The 27,073-nt window shown below is 51.8% G+C and overlaps 2 non-coding genes across 2 annotated transcripts; both read right to left on the reverse strand.

Annotated features, from left to right (window-relative positions):
• Positions 1-2,064: 2,064 nt before the first annotated feature.
• On the reverse strand, positions 2,065-2,136 carry TRNAM-CAU (transfer RNA methionine (anticodon CAU)). The gene has a single exon. It is a non-coding gene; the product is annotated as a tRNA-Met (tRNA).
• Positions 2,137-17,962: 15,826 nt separating this feature from the next.
• Positions 17,963-18,034, reverse strand: TRNAM-CAU (transfer RNA methionine (anticodon CAU)). The gene has a single exon. It is a non-coding gene; the product is annotated as a tRNA-Met (tRNA).
• Between the last annotated feature and the right edge of the window lie 9,039 nt (positions 18,035-27,073).

Raw genomic sequence — 27,073 nt, forward strand, 5'->3', positions numbered from 1 at the left:
AACCAAGATGTTTTCATACTGCTCTGTGATTGGCTGACAGCCATTTCTTAACCATGTCACACCCACCTGCTCTCGGGCAGACCTGTGACTGGCTGTCAGGACCAGCCAACCCTACCCATGTACCCAGAAGCACATCAGGCAAGGAAGCCCCCACTCACTAAATAGAGGGAAGAGACAACTTTTGGCAGCGTCATTCCCCATGGGTTCTTATATTGCTTTGTGATTGCCTGACGGCCATTTTTTACACTGACATGCCCATATGTTCTCAGATCTCCCTCTGATGGCATGTCCACTTCCTTTGGACCAAGAAGTGTTCAGATATAAAAATGTATACCATGCAGTGGTATCAACTATGGAATGAGCACAAGCACCTAGTGCAAGCTATATTCCTGTGGATGGCCCGTCACCTGCAGAGCCAGAAGTGACCTCGCAGTCAACATCCAAGCGATCTTCTGGCTTCTGGCCCATCAGGTAGTCAGGTAGCAGGGAGCTCACCTGCAGATACCCATGCCATCTTCCTGGTGCCAGCTTATGGAACACTCAGACAAGGAGTATTTCAGGAAGAGGCCACTCTCGATTGTCTTTGAGGGGTCATGGCAATTGGACAGTTTCCTGAGGCCTGGAAGAAAGTCAGTGTCACTCCTGTCTTCCACAAAGGCACAAGGGAGGACCTGGTGAACTTCAGGCTGGTCAGCCTCGCCTCAATCCCTAGGAATAGGAATGAGCAACTCATCCTGGAAAGCTTTCCAGACACATGAAGAATGAGAAACTAATTGCTATTTCTATTACAATCTGTTCCTAGCTAATTTCCGTGTTCTCCTTCTTTTGTGGGTGAGTGTGTTTCTGTGTGCACGTGAGATGATGGCAACTAAATCTGAAGCTGTAATAACAAGCAAGTGCAGAGTGAACAGCAGCAAACATACTAGGAAATCTCAAGCAGCTCTAGCCAGTGAGTAGAGCAGATCAGCATCAGGAACTGCCCAGGATTTGGAGCAGGACACCAGACAAACCCTACCCAGGCTCCAAACGTGCACTCTGCATAGACCTACAGTCAGAACCAGGGTTCAGTGGATCTCCTGTTCAGTGGACGTGCACGTGGGAGTGAGGGGTGCATGTCCAGCAATGAATTCTAGTCCAGATCAGCCAGAGGATAAGGATTGAGTCATGTGTGGTTTTGGGTAGTGAGGAATGAAAGACACACAAAACACCACCATTCCGCCCACTTTTTCCAGGCTCAACTACAGTCCTTCACTGCAGACTACTCAGCATGGGTTCTCCATGCACTGCAGTTATAAACAGGAAAATCATTTTCAGCACAGGCTCTTCCACAGGCCTCAGGCCTGTGAGGAAAACTATTCACTGGCGTGGCTTCACCACTGGTTACAGTTCCTTCAGGAATATTCATCTGCTCAAGCACAGGTGCTCCCTGTGCCACAAGCTTCACAGATAGCGCAGTGTCGTGGAAGCAGCTGGAAGAGCTGTGTTTGGCACAGGACAACCCCTTACCTCTTTTCATAGAGGCCACCTTGTCTGCCCCTCCACTACCAACACCCAGCCACATATAGCCAATAGAGTGTCCGTTGGGAGGAATACCAGCCCTGGTCCTGGATGGACCTGCGAGTGGGCACAGCAAGAAATACACTAGGATGGAAGAAGCCCCCAGCTGTTCGAGTCGGTGTTTCCCAAAGTAGCACCAGCCTTGTCCTCCTCCCCAGCTGAAGAGCCCTAGAGGTCCCTGCTTGTGGCTGGGAAGTGGGGATTGAGCTCTCTGAGGGGAAGGGAGAAATACCTGTGTCCCCAGGACACCCACTGCCTTGTGTGGGGAGCTCTGCCTGCTGCTCCACACCACCAGTCAGCCTTGCTGAGGGGCACTTTGGGAGTGCTGGCTGCTAAGAAAGCAAAGGAGAAGGTGGCAGTGGCAGAGAGAAGGGGCTGAGGGTGCAGGAGGGCCATGGGCATGGGTGCCCAGAGAACAGGAGCGCAGTAGTGCAGGGAACACTTTCTGAATGATGCAAGGGAGAGGTAGTGGCTGTGACGACTAGGTAAAAAAGAAAAAAAATCAGTTAGCAGAGGATGGTTTCGATCCATCGACCTCTGGGTTATGGGCCCAGCACGCTTCCGCTGCGCCACTCTGCTCTGCTCAGCACCTTACCTGGGGCCTCCCACAGCCCTGCCTGATGCTCCCTGGCACTGCCAGCACCAGCGCTGGTGCTCATGCCACTTTTCTTCCCCTATCCTCTGCCCTCGCCCGAGTAGGAAAAACGTCTCCCTGGAAACCTCAGTGGCTGTGGGCCTGGGGTGGGAACCGCAAGGGCCTTGCCTTGCCTTTCTCCCCACATCTCCTGCCCATAACCATGGATGGCAACTTTCTCTTGGACCACCCGAGATGGCTCTGCACCCACTGAATGAAACCCCAGAGTGAGGGGGCAGCCTTGTTGCTTTGCACGGTGGAGAGGGACTGCCCTCCAGCGAGATCCTCAGGGCTGCAACTCTGCTTAGAAATCCAGCTCCCTGGGGGCTGAGGGACTGTGCCCAGATGCAAGGAACTTGACCTACCTTTGCTGTGCTCACCTAACATCTCCCGGCTTGTCCTCCTTCCCGGTGCAGCCCTGCCCTTGCTGCTCCCCAACAGCGAAGGGCTGCCCCTGCCACCACGCAGCCTTCAAGGAGCCAGAGAAACCCCTGCTCTCTGTGCCTGGTGCCATTCCTGTCCTGTCCAACACTGTCCTGTCTAATACTGGAGGTGGAGGTGGCTCCCATTCCTCCCAGGTCAGGGCTGGCCCAGCCAGACTGGGTGCCCACCAGCCTTAGATGGTGCCAGGTGTCCCAGGAAGGCTCTGGTCAGGCTGAGCTGGTAGATCCTGTTAGTGAGGGCGAGGGGTAAGGTGGCCATGGTGAGGCCAGCACATTTATGCATGTGTGTGTCTGCTGGTTCCCTCTCCCATCCACAGGCCAGAGCACACAGCAACCAGACAGAGGAGACAAAAACAAAAGTGGGAAGGAGAAGGCTGGGGTGTGGGTGCAAATGTGAGCATGAGGATTTCTAGTCCATCGCTTTCACCACTCGGCCACAACTACCTGCTCCAGCCCTCTCTGCCCTGCTAATCACACGCCCTGTGCGATGACACCTGGCTCCCCAGGAGTTTCAGGGCAATGCTCCACTTGAAGATCTGCAGCTGGGACCTTCACTAATCATGACAGGCACCTGGTACCAGCCTTCTAGAGGCCTTGAGAGGTGTAATCCCAGGGGCTGCAGCTGCAGATCCCAGCACCTTGTTCTCAGCCGGGCAGCTGGGATATCCTGCCACAGAGAATGGTTTCACTCCCCAGCTGGTGTCTCATCTGCTTCCAGGGAAGAATGGAAGGCAGCTGTGTGGAGACCACTGAGGATTGTGGTAGTTGCGGTCTATTAGACCCCCACTTTTCTTCTCAAATTTATCTGAGGGGGACTCCAAGCCTTCTGTGAGCACTAGGGTGGGTACACTCCTACGGGAGAGGTTGTGACCTCCTGTCAGCACCTCCAGCTTCTTGGGGACGCAGAGGGGTGTCTACCCTTGAACAAAAACTACTATACCCTCCATGAGGGTTGTTGATGTGTCGAGGGAATGGCTTGTAAGAATAGGAGAGATCTATGGCAAGGGCATAGTTGCACCTAGATTAAGAGAAGTGACAGGGCAAAGGGAGAATAAATGGGAGAAGTGTGTGAGTTAGAGGACAACAGGAGAGAGTTTGTTTTGGTGGAACAGGTCATTCTAGATCTTTCCGCCAGAACTGGTGAGGAATGTCCAATGCCTGTGCAGGGACTAGAAAGCCAAACGATCTGGAAAAGTAATCTTTTCCATCAGTAGATGAACATAGCTCCATTTTCCTTCTGGCTCTGGTACAGGAATATTTGGAAAACGGTGCTGAGCAGACGGTGTGAGGAGGTGGTACGTGTGGCAATGCCTGTCTTCATGCAGATCCAGGGTGGGAGGTGGCTGCAGTTGAGAGGGTGAGCGTGAGGAGCGGCTTGAGGAAGTGAAGCGGGGAAGCAGAGAGGGGAAGCGGGGTGGGGAGAGGTGCTGGAAGGAGGAGGCTGGCCAGTCTGTGAAGCTGAGGAGCAGGAGGCAGCAGTGCACACAGGTGCATGTGTGGTATTGTAGTGAGCATAGCTGCCTTCCAAGCAGTTGACCTGTGTTCAATTCCTGGCCAATGCAGACAAACTTTTCTTCAGCCTGGCTCCATGGTGCCTTGCAGTTTCTCCTGCTCAGGAACCACCTACCTTTCTCCTGTGTTTCAAACCACTCCCCTTGCTTCCCCGCAGCCCTGAGACAAACTGAGAACAGTGCTGAGAGCTTCAGGCTCAGCTTCTGGCTGTGGTGTTTGTACAGGAGCCAAGAGAGAAGGATTTTTGGCCGGGCCAAAAGCTAGTCCTGCTGCTGCTGCTGGTTGCATAGGCAAGAAAAGCATGCCACTGTGGCAGGGTACAAATGAAGATCAATAATGCCTAGGTGGTTGTCAAGGGACACACTGTGCTTCAAGAGGCCAGGTGTGCGATTTGGGGGTGTGGTAGAAGGAGCCCTGTTCTTTATGTAATGTCTCAAAGTCACACTGGAGTGAATTTGCTCTCCATCCTCCTCCATCTTTTCAATCTCTCCAATGCTTACTGCTCAAACATGGAGCTGGTCACTGTAGGGTGCCTTCCATAACTCAGCTGAGCACACATGTCCAACTTTTCTGCCACCTCGTTAATCCTCACCACAAATCACATATTTTGCATCACTTTCCTTCCTGACACAAACATCACTCTCAGGAGATGCCACATGGCCTAGTCTCTTGGTACATTCCTTTACACCCTGTACCACCCACCTCTCCCCATTCCACCCCTCTACAGTGGTACAGCAACAAGATTTAGCCATGTTTGCCTGCAAATGGTCAAAGGGCTCCAGTCTTTCCTTTGGCAGAACAACAGGCAGCCTGGGACACTATAACCCCAAGGAAAAGTGTTGTCATCTCAGCCCAGTTGGTAAGCCTGCTTCTATTCTCTGCAAGGGGGTACTCAGGGCAGGCAGTGAAAAGTCACTGCTTCCTGAGCATACATGCAAAGCCTACGGTGTACACTAGCAGAAGAAATTAAGTCAGCTCTTGAGTGCTTTCAGTGGCAGGACTCAGGACTGACTCCGAGAGACATCAAAGGGTCTTGACGAGCAGGTTACAGATCCACATGCCATTTCCCGGAGGCTTTTTGGTCTTTGTCTTGCCTACTTGCTTATATTTTACGCTCTGGTATCAGTTCAGGGAGCTCCACCCTCCACTGGTGGTAAGATCAGGACAAAGGACAGTGCTTTTCCTTGCAGAGTGGGCGGCTAACTGAGGGAGGAGGAGAAGAAACCACCACGAGCCTCCAGCTATGCTGCACAAAGTCTTTAATGAGAAGGAGCAAATACAGAGGCACAGAACAGAGACCAAGAAACACATCTGCAGGGTTCAGGGAGGCACAGAGAATGGCCCATTTCCCAAGGACAATCTCCACACAAAGTGCTTGCTTTTCCCATTCTGCTCTACCTGGTGGCAATCCCAGCCCACCCAGAGCAGTCCCTAACTCCAGCACCCTCCCCCCATCAGCAGGAGGTTCAGCAAAGCAGAAGAGAATGAGCCCTTTCTCAAGGAGCTCAGAGCAAAACAGAGCCAGAGGAGGCACAGCGAGGCCTGCCGTGCAGCAAGGAGCAGCGGGCACATGTCCCTCCTGCCAGGTGGGAAGAGGACACCCCGCCCATGTGGAAGCCATGGCCACACTCCTGCTGCAGAGTCCCCATCTTCCTCCCACTCCGAAGGGGATGATCCACCAGCTTCAGCAGTTCAGATTGCAGCAGGGGGGAGGCAGACACAGCCCTGACCCGCCCAGACCAAAGGAGCCCCCAGAAGAGATGGGAACCCCCCCGGTGCTGAGGGAGCTGCCAACAGCAGCTGACAGAGAGGATCCCACAGCTGTGTTCTGAGGGAAAGAGGTGAGGATGGGGCCCGGCAGGGTCACCACCACCGGGGAGGCCTGGATGGCAACCGTCGAGTCAGCACAGCGGGCGTTGCAGGGCTCACTGCAGCTGCTTGCAAGTGGAGTTGGGCCACAGGGGCCGCAGGGGCGTGGGGGACAGGGTCTGAAGCAAGACATCTCTCGGTGAGGGAGGCAAACCTGAAACACAGAGCAGAGACGAAACACGGACCCCAGCATCAGCCTGTCTTGCTTTTCCTCAGCTCTTTCTGCAGATACACTGCTGCCCTCCATCTCCATTTCTAGCTCCATATCCAGAAAGGCCCTGCAGCTGATCTTACTAATACACACAACAGGCGTGACAAGTCACCTTAAGGATGGATTTGAAGGACTGGGATTAAAGGTGTGCCTAACTGACTGCTTATCACACCAAAACATCCTCCTGCATTTCCTGGTACAATAGCACAGATGAAGATCGAAGCAAAGATCCCAGCACAAATAGGCTGGGTTGAACAAGGTGTCTCAGAAATCACCTCTTAAAAATACACGCTCTGTCTACAGCTCCCATTACCCTCATCGTGCCCTCTGGTTTCCACAGCACAGGAAGTCTGACCCACTTTGGGATAGGACCCAGCACAGTGGATTTAAAGCACCTGTGGAAAGATTCATCATACCCCATGTCCAGAACAAACACTGCTGCCTTGAAGAAGGCACTGGATGCACTTGGCTATTTGCTTGGAGACCATCTGCTTCAGGTGCAAATGCTGGTGGGCAGACCTCCCTGCAGCTGAGCCCCATTGATCCCCTTCTGCTTCAAAGAACCCCCCTCTTCCCAACTCTCCCCAGCCACCACCATCAAAATGGAAAGAGGTGACAGCCCTTGAACAGTTCTATTGCAGAGTGAGATGAAGCTGCCCAAGTATCAACCTGAGTAGCCACCATGACAGCAGTTCAGCCCACAGAGACAGATGGAGCAGATTCAGGCTTACCTCGTTCGTTGAGGAAAGGGAGGCAAAGAGAGGAGGATGCAGAGCCTGGAGAAGCGCAGGCTTTTATGCTGTGTCCCAGAGCCCTGTGGGGCCACAAACATTCCCTGCTGCTGAAGCATCTAAACACCCAGTAGTTGCCACTTGCTGAGTCTTCACTAGTGATTAAGCCCTTGCCTCTTTCATCTGAAATGTTTTGCTCCCACTTCACTACATGTCCTATCACTACATGCCCTTGTAAAACGTCCCTCTCCAGCTTTCTTGTAGGCCCCCTTCAGGTACTGGAAGGCTGCTAGAAGGTCTCCCTGGACCCTTCTCTTCTCCAGGTTTAACAGCCCCAACTCTCTCAACCTGTCTTCATAGGAGAGGTGCTCCAGCCCTCTGATCATCTTCATGGCCCTGCTCTGGACTTGCTCCAAGAGGTCCATGTCTTTCTTATGCTGGAAGCCCTAGAGCTGAACACAGTAGACAGGTGGGGTCTTACAAGATTGGAGTAGAGGGGCAGAATCACCTCCCTTTACCTGCTAGCCACACTTCTTTTGATGCAGCCCAGGATATGGTATTGTGGTCTGCGAGCGCGCATTGCTGTCTCATATTCAGTTTTTCATCCACCAATAACCACAAGTCCTTCTCTGCAGGGCTGCTCTCAATCCACTCCTCGCCCAGCCTGTATCCATGTATAGGATTGCCCCGACCCAGCTGCAGGAACTTGCACTTGGCCTTGTTGAACTCCACCTCTCTAGCCTGTCAAGGTCCCTCTGCATGGCATCCCTTCCCTCCAGACCATCAACCACACAACCCAGCTTGGTGTTATCCGCAAACTTGCTGAGGGCGCACTCAATACCACTGTCCATGTCGCTGACAAAGATGTCCCAATACGGACCACTGAGGGACACCGCTCGACCCTGGTCTCCACCTGGATATCAAGCCATTGACTGCAACTCTTTGAGTGTTACCATCCCACCAATTCCTTATCCCCTGAGTTGTCTACCCATCAAATCCATGTCTTTTCATTTTAGAGGCAAGGATGTTATGCGGGACACTGTCAAATGCTTTGCACAAGTCCAGGTACATATCAGTCACTCTCCCTTCATCCGCCAATGCTGTAACCCCATTGTAGAAGGCCACCAAATTTGTCAGGCACAATTTGCCCTTAGAGAAGCCATGCTGACTGTCACCAGTCACCTCTCTATTTTCCGTGTGCCTTAGCATAGTCTTCCATAGTGGCTTAGCAACTTCTGCTGGCAGTTCCTTCAGCACACTCAGATGCATCTCATCAGGTCCCATGGACTTGTGAACCTTCAGGTTCCTTAGATGGTCTCAAATCTGATCTTCTCCTACAGTGGGTGGTACTTCATTCTCCCAGTCCCTACCTTCCGATTCTGTGAATTGGGCAGCATGGCTAGAGCACTTGCCTGTGAAGACTGAGGCAAAAAAAGAAAAAAAATCGTTGAGTACCTCTGCCTTCTCCATGTTGGTTGTAGCCAGGTCTCCCGTTTCATTCATCAGGGGGGTACAGTTTCTTTCATCTTCCTTTGTTATCCTACGTACCTGAAAAAACCCTTCTTTTTATTTTTCACTTCCCAGCCAAGTTCTGCTCCAGCTGTGTCTTGGCTTTCCTGATCCCCTCCTTGCACTCCCCGGCCATATCCCTTTAATCTCCCCAGGATGTGTATCCCTGCCTCCACTGGCTAAGCATTTGGGTTTTGTGTTGTAGTTTGGCTAAGAGGTCTTGGCTTCACCAAGCTGGCCTCCTGCCTCCTCTACCCGACTTCTTACACATCAGGATTGAGAGCTTCTTACACCATGAGAAAAATGTATTTAAATATCTCCCAGGTCTCATTTCCTGCATTATCTCTGAGGGCAGTCTCCCAAGGGTTCCCATGCAAAAGTTTGCCTTTCTGCTGTTCAGGGTCCTGACTGTACTTTTATCTGTCCTGCACCCCTGAAGATTGAGAACTCTACCAGAGCATGACCTCTGCAGCCCAGGCTACCTCCAGTCTTGCCTCCCTGATAAGTTCTTCCACACTAGTAACCAACAGGTGCAGCAGTGCCTCTCCTCTATCGGGCTTTCCCTCACCTGTACAAGGAAGTTGTCATCTACACACTCCAGTAGTTTCCTGGACTGCTTGCAATTCACTGTGGTGTTTTTCCAGCAGATGTCTGAGTGGTCGAAGTCCCCTATCAGGATCAGGGCCTGTGAGCATGATGCTTCCTAACATCAAAATGATTTGTTTATGTCCCCGCTTCGTAAGGCTAATCAGCTTGGAGGTCTCAGACCACTGTGCAGGGAGATTTTACGTGGGTTTGTTGCACATGGATTGCCTTTGTCACATTGCCCTCTTCATGGCCACCAGTCACAGTGAAATTGAGCCATGAAGAACACCTCAAGTCAGCTCTCAAGTCCTTTTAGTGCAGGCATTCAGGCTAACCCTAAGAGACATTCCTCCCCATGGCTCATAGTAGACACACAGGATACAGCGTGTAGCTTCAGGCAGAAGGTCAAGACTGCTCAACCCCATATAGGAGAAGAGACTCACCTCTCCATGGATTTGGCAAAGCTCACTTGCAAGGAAAGATTGTTGTGGGCTATTGGGAAGCCCCTGGTGGGCAGGAGTGACGGCCATGAGGTCCTTGATTACGCTCATCAGGCTCTACCATGGACTGGTTTTGTGATCAAAGGGATGCCCGCGTCCTTCCCTGAAAGAGACCCACACCCAAATTGACCTGTTTTGCTCACCAAGGGCATCCCAGAGGTGGAAGGCCTGGATGGCCTGCTTTTGATGAGAGGCACAGGGCAGGGAGTCAAAAGCTCATAGCACTTTTTCCTGGGTCAGGGATGGAGTGGCACATTCCATGCATTTCAAACTACAAAGGGACATTGCATCAGTCTCCCAGAGCACCTGGGAGTCATAGCGATGTGGAAGAGTTGGGAAAAACCCTGAGCTCCAGGCAAACATGGGTCACCCTGCTCTGGACTTCAGCGGACACGGTGCATCAGCCTCAGGCATGACAGGGATACCAGAGCTCATAGCCCCAAAGTGCCGCTTTACTCAAGGACATTTCCACACAATTTAGCACCATTCTTGAATCAACTGCTGCTTCTGTGCAAAATTCTGCATTTGCTGTCTTCCCAGGCATTGCATTTGGTGGCTGCACAAGGCATCATGTGACCCAGTGTGCCCCAGAAAACTGAAGTTTTGAAGGGACCTCTGGAGGTCCTCTGGGCCAACGTTCTGGTTCAAGCAGAACAAACTTCCCCAGTTACCTTAGCAGCCTCAGCAGGTACCTCCAGGCCTTGGCCCATCAACGTCTAAACAATGCCACAGTCACACAGGTCACTGTCTCTCGCCCACTTCTTCCAGAGCTGCACCATGCCCCCTGTCACTTCTTTTCCTAAAAAGACAGCTGGTATTTCCCTTGTCGCAACTTGCGATTGTTGCCTTTTGCCCTTTTGCAGGGCATCTCTCAGGAAAGTCTGGCTCCAGCCTTTCCACAACCTCCTGTAGCTGGTTGGAGACAGCAGTTCCAGTCCCTCCTCCCCAACTTGCTCATCTTCACCAGGCTCCACAAACCTAGTGCCCCTGGCCTCACTCCATATGTCAGGTGCTCCAGCCCTTACGTTCTGCCTGGTCCTTTGCCGTACTCTCTCCATGACAGATCATCACCACCTCCCTTGTCCCTGGGCACACAAAGTGGGGCACACCAATCCAGATGTGGCCTCTGAAGTGCCAAGAGAAGGGCAACAATCCCTCCTCTCAGCTTTCATCAGCTTGAGTTGTAAAGGACCTGTTGAGATGACCCACTCCAACCATGTATCCACCAAACAGGCATGCTTTCACCTGAGCAGGGACTTGAGGCCTGCTCCCCACCCTCCCAGCCAGGGACTATCACAGCTGTGCCTCCCAGCCCCACAAGTGGGCCATCAGGAGATGAGAGTGAGGGTGCCAAGAGTGGTGAGAAGATGCCAGGGTTATGGGGTAAGGTCTGGAGCTGGATGGGAAGTAAATATCAGCATTAGGAATGGAGCCTTCCTTCCTGATTTGCAGGGAAAGCTGTGCTGGGAGAGATTTTCCCTCGTCCTTCTCCCAGCCTTTCTGCCCAGAAGATGTTTCTAGTCACTGGCATGAAAGTGAAATGCAGAGCAGGTGGCATTCCATGCACACACCCAGCCCTTGTGCTCTCCATGGTGGCATGGAGCACACTAAGAACTCCTGGCTCATTCAGGTCCAACCTAGAACTAGGTGGGTTTTGAAAGCGGACGTACAAGGTGACTTCAGGTTATGTTTTCTATGACTGCATCATTCTTTGCAGCTGTTGCTGCTTTAAATAAAACCCGTTCATTCACATAAGCCCCATGCAAATCATAGTTAGAGCCTCAGACCTATGTTCTCTTCTTGTGTGTTTTTTGGTGGGTGGAGGGTATCCACAGGATACAGGGCTGTTGCGTGAAGGTTTCCTGCTCATGTGATAGTCTCAAGTCACTGTCCTGGGGAAAGGACTGTGTGCAGTAAAGGCATTTCCAGAACTGCCTTTATTCTTGTCTGCCATGTTAATGAGGTTGAAGAAAAGTTTTCCTGTGGTCCGTAAAATGACACATTAAGAACCACCACTTTTCTCTCTCATTCTGAGCTTGGTTGTTTTGTCCCACTTTTAAAACCCATCTACTTCTAGTTGTGATGAAAGACATCTCAAGCCAGATCTCAAGTGCTTTCAGTCCAGGGACTCAGGCTAATTCTGAGAGACATCTCTCCCTGTGGGTCACTGCAGGCACACAGGAGATGCTGAGATAAGAGGCTCATGTCTCCAGAGATGTGCCAAAGCTCAATGGCAAGGAAGGATCATTGTGGGCTGGAGGGAAGCTCCTTGGGGGCAGGAGTGAGGCCAGGAGGACCACTTTTCAGGCTCTGCCACAGACTGTTTTTTCTACCCACGGGCCCAGGGAACAAAGGCAAATTCATAATGATGAAGAGCAGACCAGAGGGTCAGACAGGTCTCTTTCAAGTGACGTCTCTATGGAATCTCCATTGCCCTGCCTCTTGATGACTTGACCAGGCCCTCATGCTTCTTTCAACCAGAGGTGCGGGCTCCGCTTGCAAAGTGGAGAACCTTCACAAACAAGCAACTCAATGTGTAGGAGGGTGATCAAAGAGATGTCTGTGTCCTTCTCTGAAAGAGACCTACACCCAAATTGACCTGTTTTGCTCAGCAAGGGCATCCCAGAGGTGGAAGGCCTGGATGGCCTGCTTTTGAGGAGAGGCTCAGGGCAAAGAGTCAAAAGCTCATGACTCTTTTTCCTGAGTCAGGGATGGAGTGGCCCATTCCATGCATTTTGAGATACAAAGGGACATATAATCCATCTCCTAGACCACTTGGGAGTCATCGTGATGTGGAAGAGTTGGGAAAACCCTGAGCTCCAGGCAACCATGAATCACTCTGCTGTGGACTTCCGTGGATACGGTGCCCCAGCCTCAGCCATGCCAGAGATACCAGAGCTCACAGCCTGATTCCTCTGAAAATTCTGCTTTCCTCTAGGTAGTTTCCACACATTTTAGCACCATTCCTGAAACAACTGGTGCTTTTATGTAATCTCATGCTGCTGCTGCCTTCTAAGGCATTGCCTTTTGTGGCTGATCAAGGGCCCATGGGACCCAGCGCACCCCAGAATAATGGAGGTTGGAAGGGACCACTGCAACACTTCTTTTCCCTCAAACACAGCTGGTATTAACCTTGTTGCAACTTGAGAGTACTGGGGGTCTTAGTGATTAGTGAAGTCTTGTTGTACCTGAGTATTTGTACCTGTCTGCCTGTACCTGTCTGCTACAGGCCACCGGCCCAGGAAGACCAAGCAGATGAAGCCCTCTACAGACAGATAGGTGTAGCCTCATGTTCACAAGCCCTGGTTCCCATTGGGGATCACCCCCATATCTGTTGGTGGGACAACACAGAAGGGCATAAGCAATCCAGGAAGTTCCTGGAATGCATTGATGATAACTTCCTTCTCCAAGTGATAGAGGAGCCAACGAGGAGAGGTGCCATGCTGGACCTTGTTCTCACCAAGAAGGAGGGGCTGGTGGGGAATATGAAGCTCAAGGGTAGCCTTGGCTGCAGTGACCATGAAATGGTGGAGTTAAAGATCCATAGGACAGCAAGGAGGATGCACAGCAAGCTCACTACCTTGGTCTTCAGGAGAGCAGACTTTGGCCTCTTCAGGGACCTGCTTGGTTGCGTACCATAGGATAAAGCCCTGGAGGGAAGAGGGGCCCAAGAAAGCTGGTTAGTATTCAAGGGCCACCTCCTCCAAACTCAGGAGTGATCCATCCCAACAAAGAGGAAGTCAGGCAGAACACCAGGAGGCCTGCATGGATGAACAAGGATCTCCTGGGAAAACACAAACACAAAAAGGAAGCCTACAAAGGGTGGAAGCAAGGACAGGTAGTCTGGGAGGAATACAGAGAAATTGTCCCAGCAACTAGGGATCAGATTAGGAAAGCTAAAGCCCTGATAGAATTAAATCTGGCCAAGGACGTCAAGGGCAACAAGAAAAGCTTCTATAGGTTATCAGTGATAAAAGGAAGACTAGGGAAAATGTGGGCCCTTTCCAGAAGGAAATGAGAGACCTGGTTACCCAGGATATGGAGGATATGGCTGAGATACTCAATGACTTTTTTGCTTCAGTCTTCACTAGGAAGTGTTCAAGCCACACGGCCCAAGTCGCAGAAGGCAAAGGCACAGACTGGAAGGATGAAGAACCGCCCACTGTGGGAGAAGATCAGGTTCGAGACCATCTAAGGAGCCTGAAGGTGCACAAGTCCATGGGACCTGATGAGGTGTATCTGCGGGTCCTGAGGCAACTGGCGGATGAAGTTGCTAAGCCGCTATCCATCATTTTTGAGAAGTCATGGCTGTCTGGTGAATTCCCAATGGCTGGAAAAGGGGAAACATAACCCTCATTTTTAAAAAGCAAAAAAAGGAAGACACAGGGCACTACAGGCCAGTCAGTCTCACCTCTGTGCCCAACAAGATCATGGAGCAGATCCTCCTGGAAACTATGCTAAAGCACATGGAAAACAAGGAGGTGATTGGTGACAGCCAACATGGTTTCCCTAAGGGCAAATTGTGCCCGACAAATTTGGTGGCCTTCTACAATGGGGTTACAGAGTTGGTGGATAGGGGAAGATCGACTGATGTCATCTACCTGGACTTGTGCGAAGCATTTGACACTGTCCCGCACGACATCCCTGTCTCTAAATTTGAGAGACACGGACTTGATGGATGGACCACTAGGTGGATAAAGAATTGGCTGGATGGGCTCACTCAAAGAGTTGTGGTCAATGGCTTGATATCTGGGTGGAGACTAGTGACGAGTGGTGTCCCTCAGGGATGCATATTGGGACCACTATTATTTAACATCTTTGTTGGCGACATGGACAGTGGGATTGAGTGCATGCTCAGCAAGTTTGCCAACAACACCAAGCTGTGTGGTGAGGTCAACACGCTGGAGAGAAGGGATGCCATCCCTTGACAGGCTTGAGAGCTGTGTCTGTGCAAACCTCATGAAGTTCAAGAAGGCCAAGTGCAAGGTCCTGCACGTGGGTTGGGGCACTACTAAGCACAAATACAGGCTGGATGGAGAATGGATTGAGAGTAGCCCTGAGGAGAAGGACTTGGGGGTGATGGTTGACGAGAAGCTCAACATGAGACGGCAATGTGTGCTTGCAGCCCAGAAAGCCAACCGCGTCCTGGGTTGCATCACCAGCAGCGTGGCCAGCAAGTCGAGGGAGGTGATTCTACCCTTCTGCTCTGCTCTTGTGAGATCCTACCTGGAGTACTGCTTTCAGCTCTGGGTCCCTCAACATAAGAAGGACATGGAGCTGTTGGAGCGAGTCCAGAGGAGGGCCACAAAGATGATCAGAGGGCTGGAGCACCTCTGCTGTGAAGACAGGCTGAGAGAGTTGGGGTTGTTCAGCCTGGAGAAGAGAAGGTTTCCAGTACCTGAAGGGGGCCTACAAGAAAGCTGGAGAGGGACTTTTCACAAGGGCATAGACTGATAGGACTAGGGGGAATGGTTTTAAACTGAAAGAGGGGAGATTTAGATGAAATATTAGGAAGAAATTCTTTGCTGTGAGGGTAGTGAGACACTGGCACAGGTTGCCCAGAGAAGTTGTGGCTGCCCCTTCCCTGGCAGTGTGCAAGGCCAGGTTGGATGTGGCTCTGAGCAACTTGGTCTGGTGGAAGGTGTCCCTGCCCATGTCAGGGGGGTTGGAATTAGATGATCTATGATTCTATGGTTTGAAAGGTATAAGAATCTCTTGTTAAACTACATTCAACGTGCCCCTAATTTGCCTAGGAAACGTCACGCACATGAACACATTCATTTTTTGATTCTATACTTTGCGTCCTAGCCTTTCTCCTCTGCCAGCACAAGCCAGTTGTGAATTTTTGTGACAAAGGACTGTACTCACTACCTGTTCCTTAGCTAAAATCTGCCTTGTGCAGCTACTGGTTTTGGTGGTGGATGATTGCTTTGGTGAATCCCCATGCCAGCCTGCCCAGAGTGGGTCATATCCCCATTCCCCGCAGCAAATCCCTCAGCAGAAATATGGTCACCTCCACAGCATTGATCACTTGGGGCAATTGTAGTCGGTAGCAGAGGGACAAGTTTTACCCAAATAAAAAGTGGCAGGTGCCCTGCCCTCCACTTCTGGCAAAATAGGCCCCTCGGCCTCAATGCCCCAAGCTGGCAGCCAGGTGTGCCATCTCCCTTAAAGCCACTCCCCTCTCCCTGTCACATGGCCTGTTGTGATTGGCTGGCAGGAGCAGCTGCCCCTTCCTGTTTATCTGCAAGAACATGTGACCAGGAAGTACCTTCTCCTACACACTTGGGGGCACCATTTTCTTTCAGCTGCCATTTTGTGGCAGGGAGCTGACATTTTGTTAAACACCATAACCAAGATGTTTTCATACTGCTCTGTGATTGGCTGACAGCCATTTCTTAACCATGTCACACCCACCTGCTCTCGGGCAGACCTGTGACTGGCTGTCAGGACCAGCCAACCCTACCCATGTACCCAGAAGCACATCAGGCAAGGAAGCCCCCACTCACTAAATAGAGGGAAGAGACAACTTTTGGCAGCGTCATTCCCCATGGGTTCTTATATTGCTTTGTGATTGCCTGACGGCCATTTTTGATGCTGACATGCCCATATGTTCTCAGATCTCCCTCTGATGGCATGTCCACATCCTTTGGACCAAGAAGCGTTTGGATATAAAAATGTATACCATGCAGTGGTATCAACTATGGAATGAGCACAAGCACCTAGTGCAAGCTATATTCCTGTGGATGGCCCATCACCTGCAGAGCCAGAAGTGACCTTGCAGTCAACATCCAAGAGATCTTCCAGTTTCTGACCCATCAGGTAGTCAGGTAGCAGGGAGCTCACCTGCAGATATCTGTGCCATCTTCCTGGTGCCAGCTTATGGAGCACTCAGACAAGGAGTATTTCAGGAAGAGGCCACTCTCGATTGTCTTTGAGGGGTCATGGCAATTGGACAGTTTCCTGAGGCCTGGAAGAAAGTCAGTGTCACTCCTGTCTTCCACAAAGACACAAAGGAGGACCTGGTGAACTTCAGGCTGGTCAGCCTCACCTCAATCCCTAGGAATAGGAATGAGCAACTCATCCTGGAAAGCTTTCCAGACGCATGAAGAATGAGAAACTAATTGCTATTTCTATTACAATCTGTTCCTAGCTAATTTCTGTGTTCTCCTTTTGTGGGTGGATGTGTTTCTGTGTGCACGCGAGATGTTGGCAACTAAATCTGAAGCTGTAATAACAAGCAAGTGCAGAGTGAACAGCAGCAAACATACTAGGAAATCTCAAGCAGCTCTAGCCAGTGAGTAGAGCAGATCAGCATCAGGAACTGCCCAGGATTTGGAGCAGGACACCAGACAAACCCTACCCAGGCTCCAAACGTGCACTCTGCATAGACCTACAGTCAGAACCAGGGTTCAGTGGATCTCCTGTTCAGTGGACGTGCACGTGGGAGTGAGGGGTGCATGTCCAGCAATGAATTCTAGTCCAGATCAGCCAGAGGATAAGGATTGAGTCATGTGTGGTTTTGGGTAGTGAGGAATGAAAGACACACAAAACACCACCATTCCGCCCACTTTTTCCAGGCTCAACTACAGTCCTTCACTGCAGACTACTCAGCATGGGTTCTCCATGCACTGCAGTTATAAACAGGAAAATCATTTTCAGCACAGGCTCTTCCACAGGCCTCAGGCCTGTGAGGAAAACTATTCACTGGCGTGGCTTCACCACTGGTTACAGTTCCTTCAGGAATATTCATCTGCTCAAGCACAGGTGCTCCCTGTGCCACAAGCTTCACAGATAGCGCAGTGTCGTGGAAGCAGCTGGAAGAGCTGTGTTTGGCACAGGACAACCCCTTACCTCTTTTCATAGAGACCACCTTGTCTGCCCCTCCACTACCAACACCCAGCCACATATAGCCAATAGAGTGTCCGTTGGGAGGAATACCAGCCCTGGTCCTGGATGGACCTGCGAGTGGGCACAGCAAGAAATACACTAGGATGGAAGAAGCCCCCAGCTGTTCGAGTCGGTGTTTCCCAAAGTAGCACCAGCCTTGTCCTCCTCCCCAGCTGAAGAGCCCTAGAGGTCCCTGCTTGTGGCTGGGAAGTGGGGATTGAGCTCTCTGAGGGGAAGGGAGAAATACCTGTGTCCCCAGGACACCCACTGCCTTGTGTGGGGAGCTCTGCCTGCTGCTCCACACCACCAGTCAGCCTTGCTGAGGGGCACTTTGGGAGTGCTGGCTGCTAAGAAAGCAAAGGAGAAGGTGGCAGTGGCAGAGAGAAGGGGCTGAGGGTGCAGGAGGGCCATGGGCATGGGTGCCCAGAGAACAGAAGCGCAGTAGTGCAGGGAACACTTTCTGAATGATGCAAGGGAGAGGTAGTGGCTGTGACGACTAGGTAAAAAAGAAAATAATCAGTTAGCAGAGGATGGTTTCGATCCATCGACCTCTGGGTTATGGGCCCAGCACGCTTCCGCTGCGCCACTCTGCTCTGCTCAGCACCTTACCTGGGGCCTCCCACAGCCCTGCCTGATGCTCCCTGGCACTGCCAGCACCAGCGCTGGTGCTCATGCCACTTTTCTTCCCCTATCCTCTGCCCTCGCCCGAGTAGGAAAAACGTCTCCCTGGAAACCTCAGTGGCTGTGGGCCTGGGGTGGGAACCGCAAGGGCCTTGCCTTGCCTTTCTCCCCACATCTCCTGCCCATAACCATGGATGGCAACTTTCTCTTGGACCACCCGAGATGGCTCTGCACCCACTGAATGAAACCCCAGAGTGAGGGGGCAGCCTTGTTGCTTTGCACGGTGGAGAGGGACTGCCCTCCAGCGAGATCCTCAGGGCTGCAACTCTGCTTAGAAATCCAGCTCCCTGGGGGCTGAGGGACTGTGCCCAGATGCAAGGAACTTGACCTACCTTTGCTGTGCTCACCTAACATCTCCCGGCTTGTCCTCCTTCCCGGTGCAGCCCTGCCCTTGCTGCTCCCCAACAGCGAAGGGCTGCCCCTGCCACCACGCAGCCTTCAAGGAGCCAGAGAAACCCCTGCTCTCTGTGCCTGGTGCCATTCCTGTCCTGTCCAACACTGTCCTGTCTAATACTGGAGGTGGAGGTGGCTCCCATTCCTCCCAGGTCAGGGCTGGCCCAGCCAGACTGGGTGCCCACCAGCCTTAGATGGTGCCAGGTGTCCCAGGAAGGCTCTGGTCAGGCTGAGCTGGTAGATCCTGTTAGTGAGGGCGAGGGGTAAGGTGGCCATGGTGAGGCCAGCACATTTATGCATGTGTGTGTCTGCTGGTTCCCTCTCCCATCCACAGGCCAGAGCACACAGCAACCAGACAGAGGAGACAAAAACAAAAGTGGGAAGGAGAAGGCTGGGGTGTGGGTGCAAATGTGAGCATGAGGATTTCTAGTCCATCGCTTTCACCACTCGGCCACAACTACCTGCTCCAGCCCTCTCTGCCCTGCTAATCACACGCCCTGTGCGATGACACCTGGCTCCCCAGGAGTTTCAGGGCAATGCTCCACTTGAAGATCTGCAGCTGGGACCTTCACTAATCATGACAGGCACCTGGTACCAGCCTTCTAGAGGCCTTGAGAGGTGTAATCCCAGGGGCTGCAGCTGCAGATCCCAGCACCTTGTTCTCAGCCGGGCAGCTGGGATATCCTGCCACAGAGAATGGTTTCACTCCCCAGCTGGTGTCTCATCTGCTTCCAGGGAAGAATGGAAGGCAGCTGTGTGGAGACCACTGAGGATGGTGGTAGTTGCGGTCTATTAGACCCCCACTTTTCTTCTCAAATTTATCTGAGGGGGACTCCAAGCCTTCTGTGAGCACTAGGGTGGGTACACTCCTACGGGAGAGGTTGTGACCTCCTGTCAGCACCTCCAGCTTCTTGGGGACGCAGAGGGGTGTCTACCCTTGAACAAAAACTACTATACCCTCCATGAGGGTTGTTGATGTGTCGAGGGAATGGCTTGTAAGAATAGGAGAGATCTATGGCAAGGGCATAGTTGCACCTAGATTAAGAGAAGTGACAGGGCAAAGGGAGAATAAATGGGAGAAGTGTGTGAGTTAGAGGACAACAGGAGAGAGTTTGTTTTGGTGGAACAGGTCATTCTAGATCTTTCCGCCAGAACTGGTGAGGAATGTCCAATGCCTGTGCAGGGACTAGAAAGCCAAACGATCTGGAAAAGTAATCTTTTCCATCAGTAGATGAACATAGCTCCATTTTCCTTCTGGCTCTGGTACAGGAATATTTGGAAAACGGTGCTGAGCAGACGGTGTGAGGAGGTGGTACGTGTGGCAATGCCTGTCTTCATGCAGATCCAGGGTGGGAGGTGGCTGCAGTTGAGAGGGTGAGCGTGAGGAGCGGCTTGAGGAAGTGAAGCGGGGAAGCAGAGAGGGGAAGCGGGGTGGGGAGAGGTGCTGGAAGGAGGAGGCTGGCCAGTCTGTGAAGCTGAGGAGCAGGAGGCAGCAGTGCACACAGGTGCATGTGTGGTATTGTAGTGAGCATAGCTGCCTTCCAAGCAGTTGACCTGTGTTCAATTCCTGGCCAATGCAGACAAACTTTTCTTCAGCCTGGCTCCATGGTGCCTTGCAGTTTCTCCTGCTCAGGAACCACCTACCTTTCTCCTGTGTTTCAAACCACTCCCCTTGCTTCCCCGCAGCCCTGAGACAAACTGAGAACAGTGCTGAGAGCTTCAGGCTCAGCTTCTGGCTGTGGTGTTTGTACAGGAGCCAAGAGAGAAGGATTTTTGGCCGGGCCAAAAGCTAGTCCTGCTGCTGCTGCTGGTTGCATAGGCAAGAAAAGCATGCCACTGTGGCAGGGTACAAATGAAGATCAATAATGCCTAGGTGGTTGTCAAGGGACACACTGTGCTTCAAGAGGCCAGGTGTGCGATTTGGGGGTGTGGTAGAAGGAGCCCTGTTCTTTATGTAATGTCTCAAAGTCACACTGGAGTGAATTTGCTCTCCATCCTCCTCCATCTTTTCAATCTCTCCAATGCTTACTGCTCAAACATGGAGCTGGTCACTGTAGGGTGCCTTCCATAACTCAGCTGAGCACACATGTCCAACTTTTCTGCCACCTCGTTAATCCTCACCACAAATCACATATTTTGCATCACTTTCCTTCCTGACACAAACATCACTCTCAGGAGATGCCACATGGCCTAGTCTCTTGGTACATTCCTTTACACCCTGTACCACCCACCTCTCCCCATTCCACCCCTCTACAGTGGTACAGCAACAAGATTTAGCCATGTTTGCCTGCAAATGGTCAAAGGGCTCCAGTCTTTCCTTTGGCAGAACAACAGGCAGCCTGGGACACTATAACCCCAAGGAAAAGTGTTGTCATCTCAGCCCAGTTGGTAAGCCTGCTTCTATTCTCTGCAAGGGGGTACTCAGGGCAGGCAGTGAAAAGTCACTGCTTCCTGAGCATACATGCAAAGCCTACGGTGTACACTAGCAGAAGAAATTAAGTCAGCTCTTGAGTGCTTTCAGTGGCAGGACTCAGGACTGACTCCGAGAGACATCAAAGGGTCTTGACGAGCAGGTTACAGATCCACATGCCATTTCCCGGAGGCTTTTTGGTCTTTGTCTTGCCTACTTGCTTATATTTTACGCTCTGGTATCAGTTCAGGGAGCTCCACCCTCCACTGGTGGTAAGATCAGGACAAAGGACAGTGCTTTTCCTTGCAGAGTGGGCGGCTAACTGAGGGAGGAGGAGAAGAAACCACCACGAGCCTCCAGCTATGCTGCACAAAGTCTTTAATGAGAAGGAGCAAATACAGAGGCACAGAACAGAGACCAAGAAACACATCTGCAGGGTTCAGGGAGGCACAGAGAATGGCCCCTTTCCCAAGGACAATCTCCACACAAAGTGCTTGCCTTTTCCCATTCTGCTCTACCTGGTGGCAATCCCAGCCCACCCAGAGCAGTCCCTAACCCCAGCACCCTCCCCCCATCAGCAGGAGGTTCAGCAAAGCAGAAGAGAACGAGCCCTTTCTCAAGAAGCTCAGAGCAAAGCAGAGCCAGAGGAGGCACAGCAAGGCCTGCCGTGCAGCGAGGAGCAGTGGGCACAGATTCCTCCTGCCAGGTAGGAAGAGGACACCCAGCCCATCTGCAAGCCTTGGCCACACTCCTGCTGCAGAGTTCCTCCCACTCCGAAGGGGATGATCCACTGGTTTCAGCAGTTCAGATTGCAGCAGGGGGTAGGCAGACACAGCCCTGACCCGCCCAGACCAAAGGAGCCCCCAGAAGAGATGGGAACCCCCCCGGTGCTGAGGGAGCTGCCAACAGCAGCTGACAGAGAGGATCCCACAGCTGTGCTCTGAGGGAAAGAGGTGAGGATGGGGCCCGGCAGGGTCACCACCACCGGGGAGGCCTGGATGGCCACCGTCGAGTCAGCGCAGCGGGCGACGCAGGGCTCACTGCAGCTGCTTGCAAGTGGTGTTGGGCCGCAGGGGCGTGGGGGACAGGGTCTGAAGCAAGACATCTCTTGGTGAGGGAGGCAAACCTGAAACACAGAGCAGAGAGGAAACACACACCCCAGCGTCAGCCTGTCTTTCTTTTCCTCAGCTCTTTCTGCAGATACACTTTGCTGCCCTCCATCTCCATTTCTAGCTCCATGTCCAGAAAGGGCCTGCAGCTGATCTTGCTCACATGCCCAACAGGCATGACATGTCACCTTCAGGCTGGATTTGAAGGACTGGGAGCAAAGGTGTGCCTAACTGACTGCTTATCACACCAAAACATCCTCCTGCATTTCCTGGTACAATAGCACAGATGAAGATTGATGCAATGATCCCAGCACAAACAGGCTGGGTTGAACAAGGTGTCTCAGAAATCACCTCTTAAAAATACACGCTCTGTCTACAGCTCCCATTACCCTCATCGTGCCCTCTGGTTTCCACAGCACAGGAAGTCTGACCCACTTTGGGATAGGACCCAGCACAGTGGGTTTAAAGCACCTGTGGAAAGATTCATCATACCCCATGTCCAGAACAAACACTGCTGCCTTGAAGAAGGCACTGGATGCACTTGGCTATTTGCTTGGAGACCATCTGCCTCAGGTGCAAATGCTGGTGGGCAGACCTCCCTGCAGCTGAGCCCCATTGATCCCCTTCTGCTTCAAAAAACCCCCTTCTTCCCAACTCTCCCCAGCCACCTCCACCAAAATGGAAAGAGGTGACAGCCCTTGAACAGTTCCATTGTGGAGCCAAGCTGAGGCTGCACAAGTATCAACCTGAGTAGCCACCATGACAGCAGTTCAGCCTACAGAGAGAGATGGAGTGGATTCAGGCTTACCTCGTTCCTCGAGGAAAGGGAGGCAAGAGAAGAGGATGCAGAGCCTGGGGCAGCGCCGGCTTTTATGCTGTGTCCCAGAGCCCTGCAGGGCCACAAACATTCCTGGCTCATGAAACATCTAAACACCCAGTAGTTGCCACTTCCTGAGTCTTCACTAGTGATTAAGCCCTTGCCTCTTTCATCCGAAATGTTTTGCTCCCACTTCACTACATGTCCTATCACTCCATGCCCTTGTAAAAAGTCCCTCTCCAGCTTTCTTGTAGGCCCCCTTCAAGTACTGGAACGTCTCCCTGGACCCTCCTCTTCTCCAGGTTTAACAGCCCCAACTCTCTCAACCTGTCTTCATAGGAGAGGTGCTCCAGCCCTCTGATCATCTTCGTGGCCCTGCTCTGGACTTGCTCCAACGGGTCCATGTCTTTCTTATGCTCGAGGCCCTAGACCTGAACACAATAAACAGGTGGGGTCTCACAAGATTGGAGTAGAGGGGCAGAATCACCTCCCCTGACCTGCTAGCCACACTTCTTTTGATGCAGCCCAGGATATGGTTTTCTGTTCTGCAAGGGCGCATTGCTGGCTCATATTCAGTTTTTCATCCACCAATAACCCCAAGTCCTTCTCTGCAGGGCTGCTCTCAATCCACTCCTCGCCCAGCCTGTATCCATGTATAGGATTGCCCCGACCCAGCTGCAGGAACTTGCACTTGGCCTTGTTGAACTCCACCTCTCTAGCCTGTCAAGGTCCCTCTGCATGGCATCCCTTCCCTCCAGACCATCAACCACACAACCCAGCTTGGTGTTATCCGCAAACTTGCTGAGGGCGCACTCAATACCACTGTCCATGTCGCTGACAAAGATGTCCCAATACGGACCACTGAGGGACACCGCTCGACCCTGGTCTCCACCTGGATATCAAGCCATTGACTGCAACTCTTTGAGTGTTACCATCCCACCAATTCCTTATCCCCTGAGTTGTCTACCCATCAAATCCATGTCTTTTCATTTTAGAGGCAAGGATGTTATGCGGGACACTGTCAAATGCTTTGCACAAGTCCAGGTACATATCAGTCACTCTTCCCTCATCCACCAATGCTGTAGCCCCATTGTAGAAGGCCACCAAATTTGTCAGGCACGATTTGCCCTTACAGAAGCCATGTTGACTGTAGCCAGTCACCTCTCTATTTTCCATGTGCCTTAGCATAGTCTTTCATAGTGGCTTAACAACTTCTGCTGGCAGTTCCTTCAGCACACTCAGATGCATCTCATCAGGTCCCATGGACTTGTGAACCTTCAGGTTCCTTAGATGGTCTCAAATCTGATCTTCTCCTACAGTGGGTGGTACTTCATTCTCCCAGTCCCTACCTTCCGATTCTGTGAACTGGGCAGCATGGCTAGAGCACTTGCCTGTGAAGACTGAGGCAAAAAAAGAAAAAAAGTCGTTGAGTACCTCTGCCTTCTCCATGTTGGTTGTAGCCAAGTCTCCCGTTTCATTCATCAGGGGGGTACAGCTTCTTTCATCTTCCTTTGTTATCCTACATACCTGAAAATACCCTTCTTTTTATTATTCACTTCCCTAGCCAAGTTCTGCTCCAGCTGTGTCTTGGCTTTCCTGATCCCCTCCTTGCACTCCCCGGCCATATCCCTTTAATCTCCCCAGGATGTGTATCCCTGCCTCCACTGGCTAAGCGTTTTGGTTTTGTGTTGTAGTTTGGCTAAGAGGTCTTGGCTTCACCCAGATGGCCTCCAGCCTTCTCTGCCTGACTTTTGGCACATCAGCACTGAGAGCTTCTTGCGCCATGAGAAAAATGTCTTTAAATATCTCCCAGGTCTCATTTCCTGCATTATCTCTGAGGGCAGTCTCCCAAGGGTTCCCATGCAAAAGTTTGCCTTTCTGCGGTTCAGGGGCCTGACTGTAATTTTTATCTGTCCTGCACCCCTGAAGATTGAGAACTCTACCAGGGCATGACCTCTGCAGCCCAGGCTACCTCCAGTCTTACCTCCCTGATAAGTTCTTCCACACTAGTAACCAACAGGTCCAGCAGTGCCTCTCTTCTATCGGGCTTTCCCTCACCTGTACAAGGAAGTTGTCATCAACACACTCCAGTAGTTTCCTGGACTGCTTGCAGCTCACTGTGGTGTTTTTCCAGCAGATGTCTGAGTGGTCGAAGTCCCCTATCAGGATCAGGGCCTGTGAGCGTGATGCTTCCTAACATCAAAATGATTTGTTTATGTCCCCGCTTCGTAAGGCTAATCAGCTTGGAGGTCTCAGACCACTGTGCAGGGAGATTTTACGTGGGTTTGTTGCACATGGATTGCCTTTGTCACATTGCCCTCTTCATGACCACCAGTCACAGTGAAATTGAGCCATGAAGGACACCTCAAGTCAGCTCTCAAGTCCTTTTAGTGCAGGCATTCAGGCTAACCCTAAGAGACATTCCTCCCCATGGCTCATAGTAGACACACAGGATACAGCGTGTAGCTTCAGGCAGAAGGTCAAGACTGCTCAACCCCATATAGGAGAAGAGACTCACCTCTCCATGGATTTGGCAAAGTTCACTTGCAAGGAAAGATTGTTGTGGACTATTGGGAAGCCCCTGGTGGGCAGGAGTGATGGCCATGAGGACTTTGATTACGCTCATCAGGCTCTACCATGGACTGGTTTTGTGATCAAAGGGATGCCCGCGTCCTTCCCTGAAAGAGACCCACACCCAAATTGACCTGTTTTGCTCACCAAGGGCATCCCAGAGGTGGAAGGCCTGGATGGCCTGCTTTTGAGGAGAGGCTCAGGGCAGAGAGTCAAAAGCTCACGGCTCTTTTTCCTGGGTCAGAGATGGAGTGGCCCATTCCATGTGTTTCAAACTACAAAGGGACACCTAATCCGTCTCCTAGAGCACCTGGGAGTCATCGTGATGTGGAAGAGTTGGGAAAAACCCTGAGCTCCAGGCAAACATGAGTCACTCTGCTGTGGACTTCAGTGGACGCTGTGCCCCAGCCTCAGGCGTGCCAGGGATACCAGAGCTCACAGACTCACTCCTCTGAAAGTTCTGCTTTCCTCTAGGCCATTTCCATACATTTTAGCACTATTCCTGAAACAACTGGTGCTTCTATGTAATCTCGTGCTGCTGGTGCCTTCCAATGCATTGCCTTTTAGTGGCTGCTCAAGGGTTCATGTGACTCAGTGCACCACAGAATAGTGAAGATTAGAATGGACCTCTGGAGGTCCTCTGTTCTGATCCACTGCTCTGAATAGACCAATCTTTCCTGGTACCTCAGCAGACTCTGGGCCTCTTGCCCTTCTGCACTTACACGCATCCCCTGCTCCCCAGCTTGTTCATCTCTGCCAGGTGCTCTCATCCTCACCCCATACATCATGTGCTCCAGCCCTTACATTCTGCCTAGTCCTCTGCCTGTACCTCTCTCCATGACAGATCATCACCACCTCTCTTCTCCCTGGGCACACAAATTAGGCCTCACCAATCCAGATGTGGATTCCGCAGAACCAAGGGAAGGGCAATGCTCCCTCCCCTCAGCAATCATCAAACAGCTTGAGTTGTAAAGGACCTATTGAGGTGACCCACTCCAACCATGTATCCACCAAACAGGTATGCTTTCACCTGAGCAAGGGCATGAGGCCCAATCCCCACCCTCCCAGACAAGGGCTTTCATAGCTGTGCCTCCCAGCCCCACAAGTGGGCCATCAGGAGATGAGAGTGAGGGTGACAAGAGTGGTGAGAAGATGCCAGGGCTATGAGGCAAGGTCTGGAGCTGGATGGGAAGTAAATATCAGCATTAGGAGTGAAGGTTCCCTCTAGGATGTGCAGGGAAAGCTGTGCTAGTGCAGATTTTCTCTCCTCTTTCCAGCCCTTCTCGTCACAAGGGGCTTCTAGTCACTGCTGTAAAAGTGAAACGCAGAGCGGGTGACATTCCTCACACACAACCAGCCCTTGTGCTCTCCATGGTGCCATGGAGCACACTCCAGCCTTTTGGCTCATTCAGATCGAAGCTTGAACAGGGTGGGTTTTAAAAGTGGGATGAAACAACCAGACTGAGAATGAGATAGAGAAGTGGTCATCCTTTAGGTGTCATTATACAGACCACATGAAAGCTTCTATTCGTCCTGTTTCCAGACCTTACACCATAATCCTGGGATCTCTTCACCGGTGCTGGCACCCTCTGTGCCATCTCCTGGTGTCCCAAAGGGGGTTGCAGTGCAGCCCTTGAAGAGCTGCACAAGA

Source organism: Nyctibius grandis, chromosome 11, assembly GCF_013368605.1.
Source record: "Nyctibius grandis isolate bNycGra1 chromosome 11, bNycGra1.pri, whole genome shotgun sequence".
NCBI classification, from domain to species: Eukaryota; Metazoa; Chordata; class Aves; order Nyctibiiformes; family Nyctibiidae; genus Nyctibius; species Nyctibius grandis.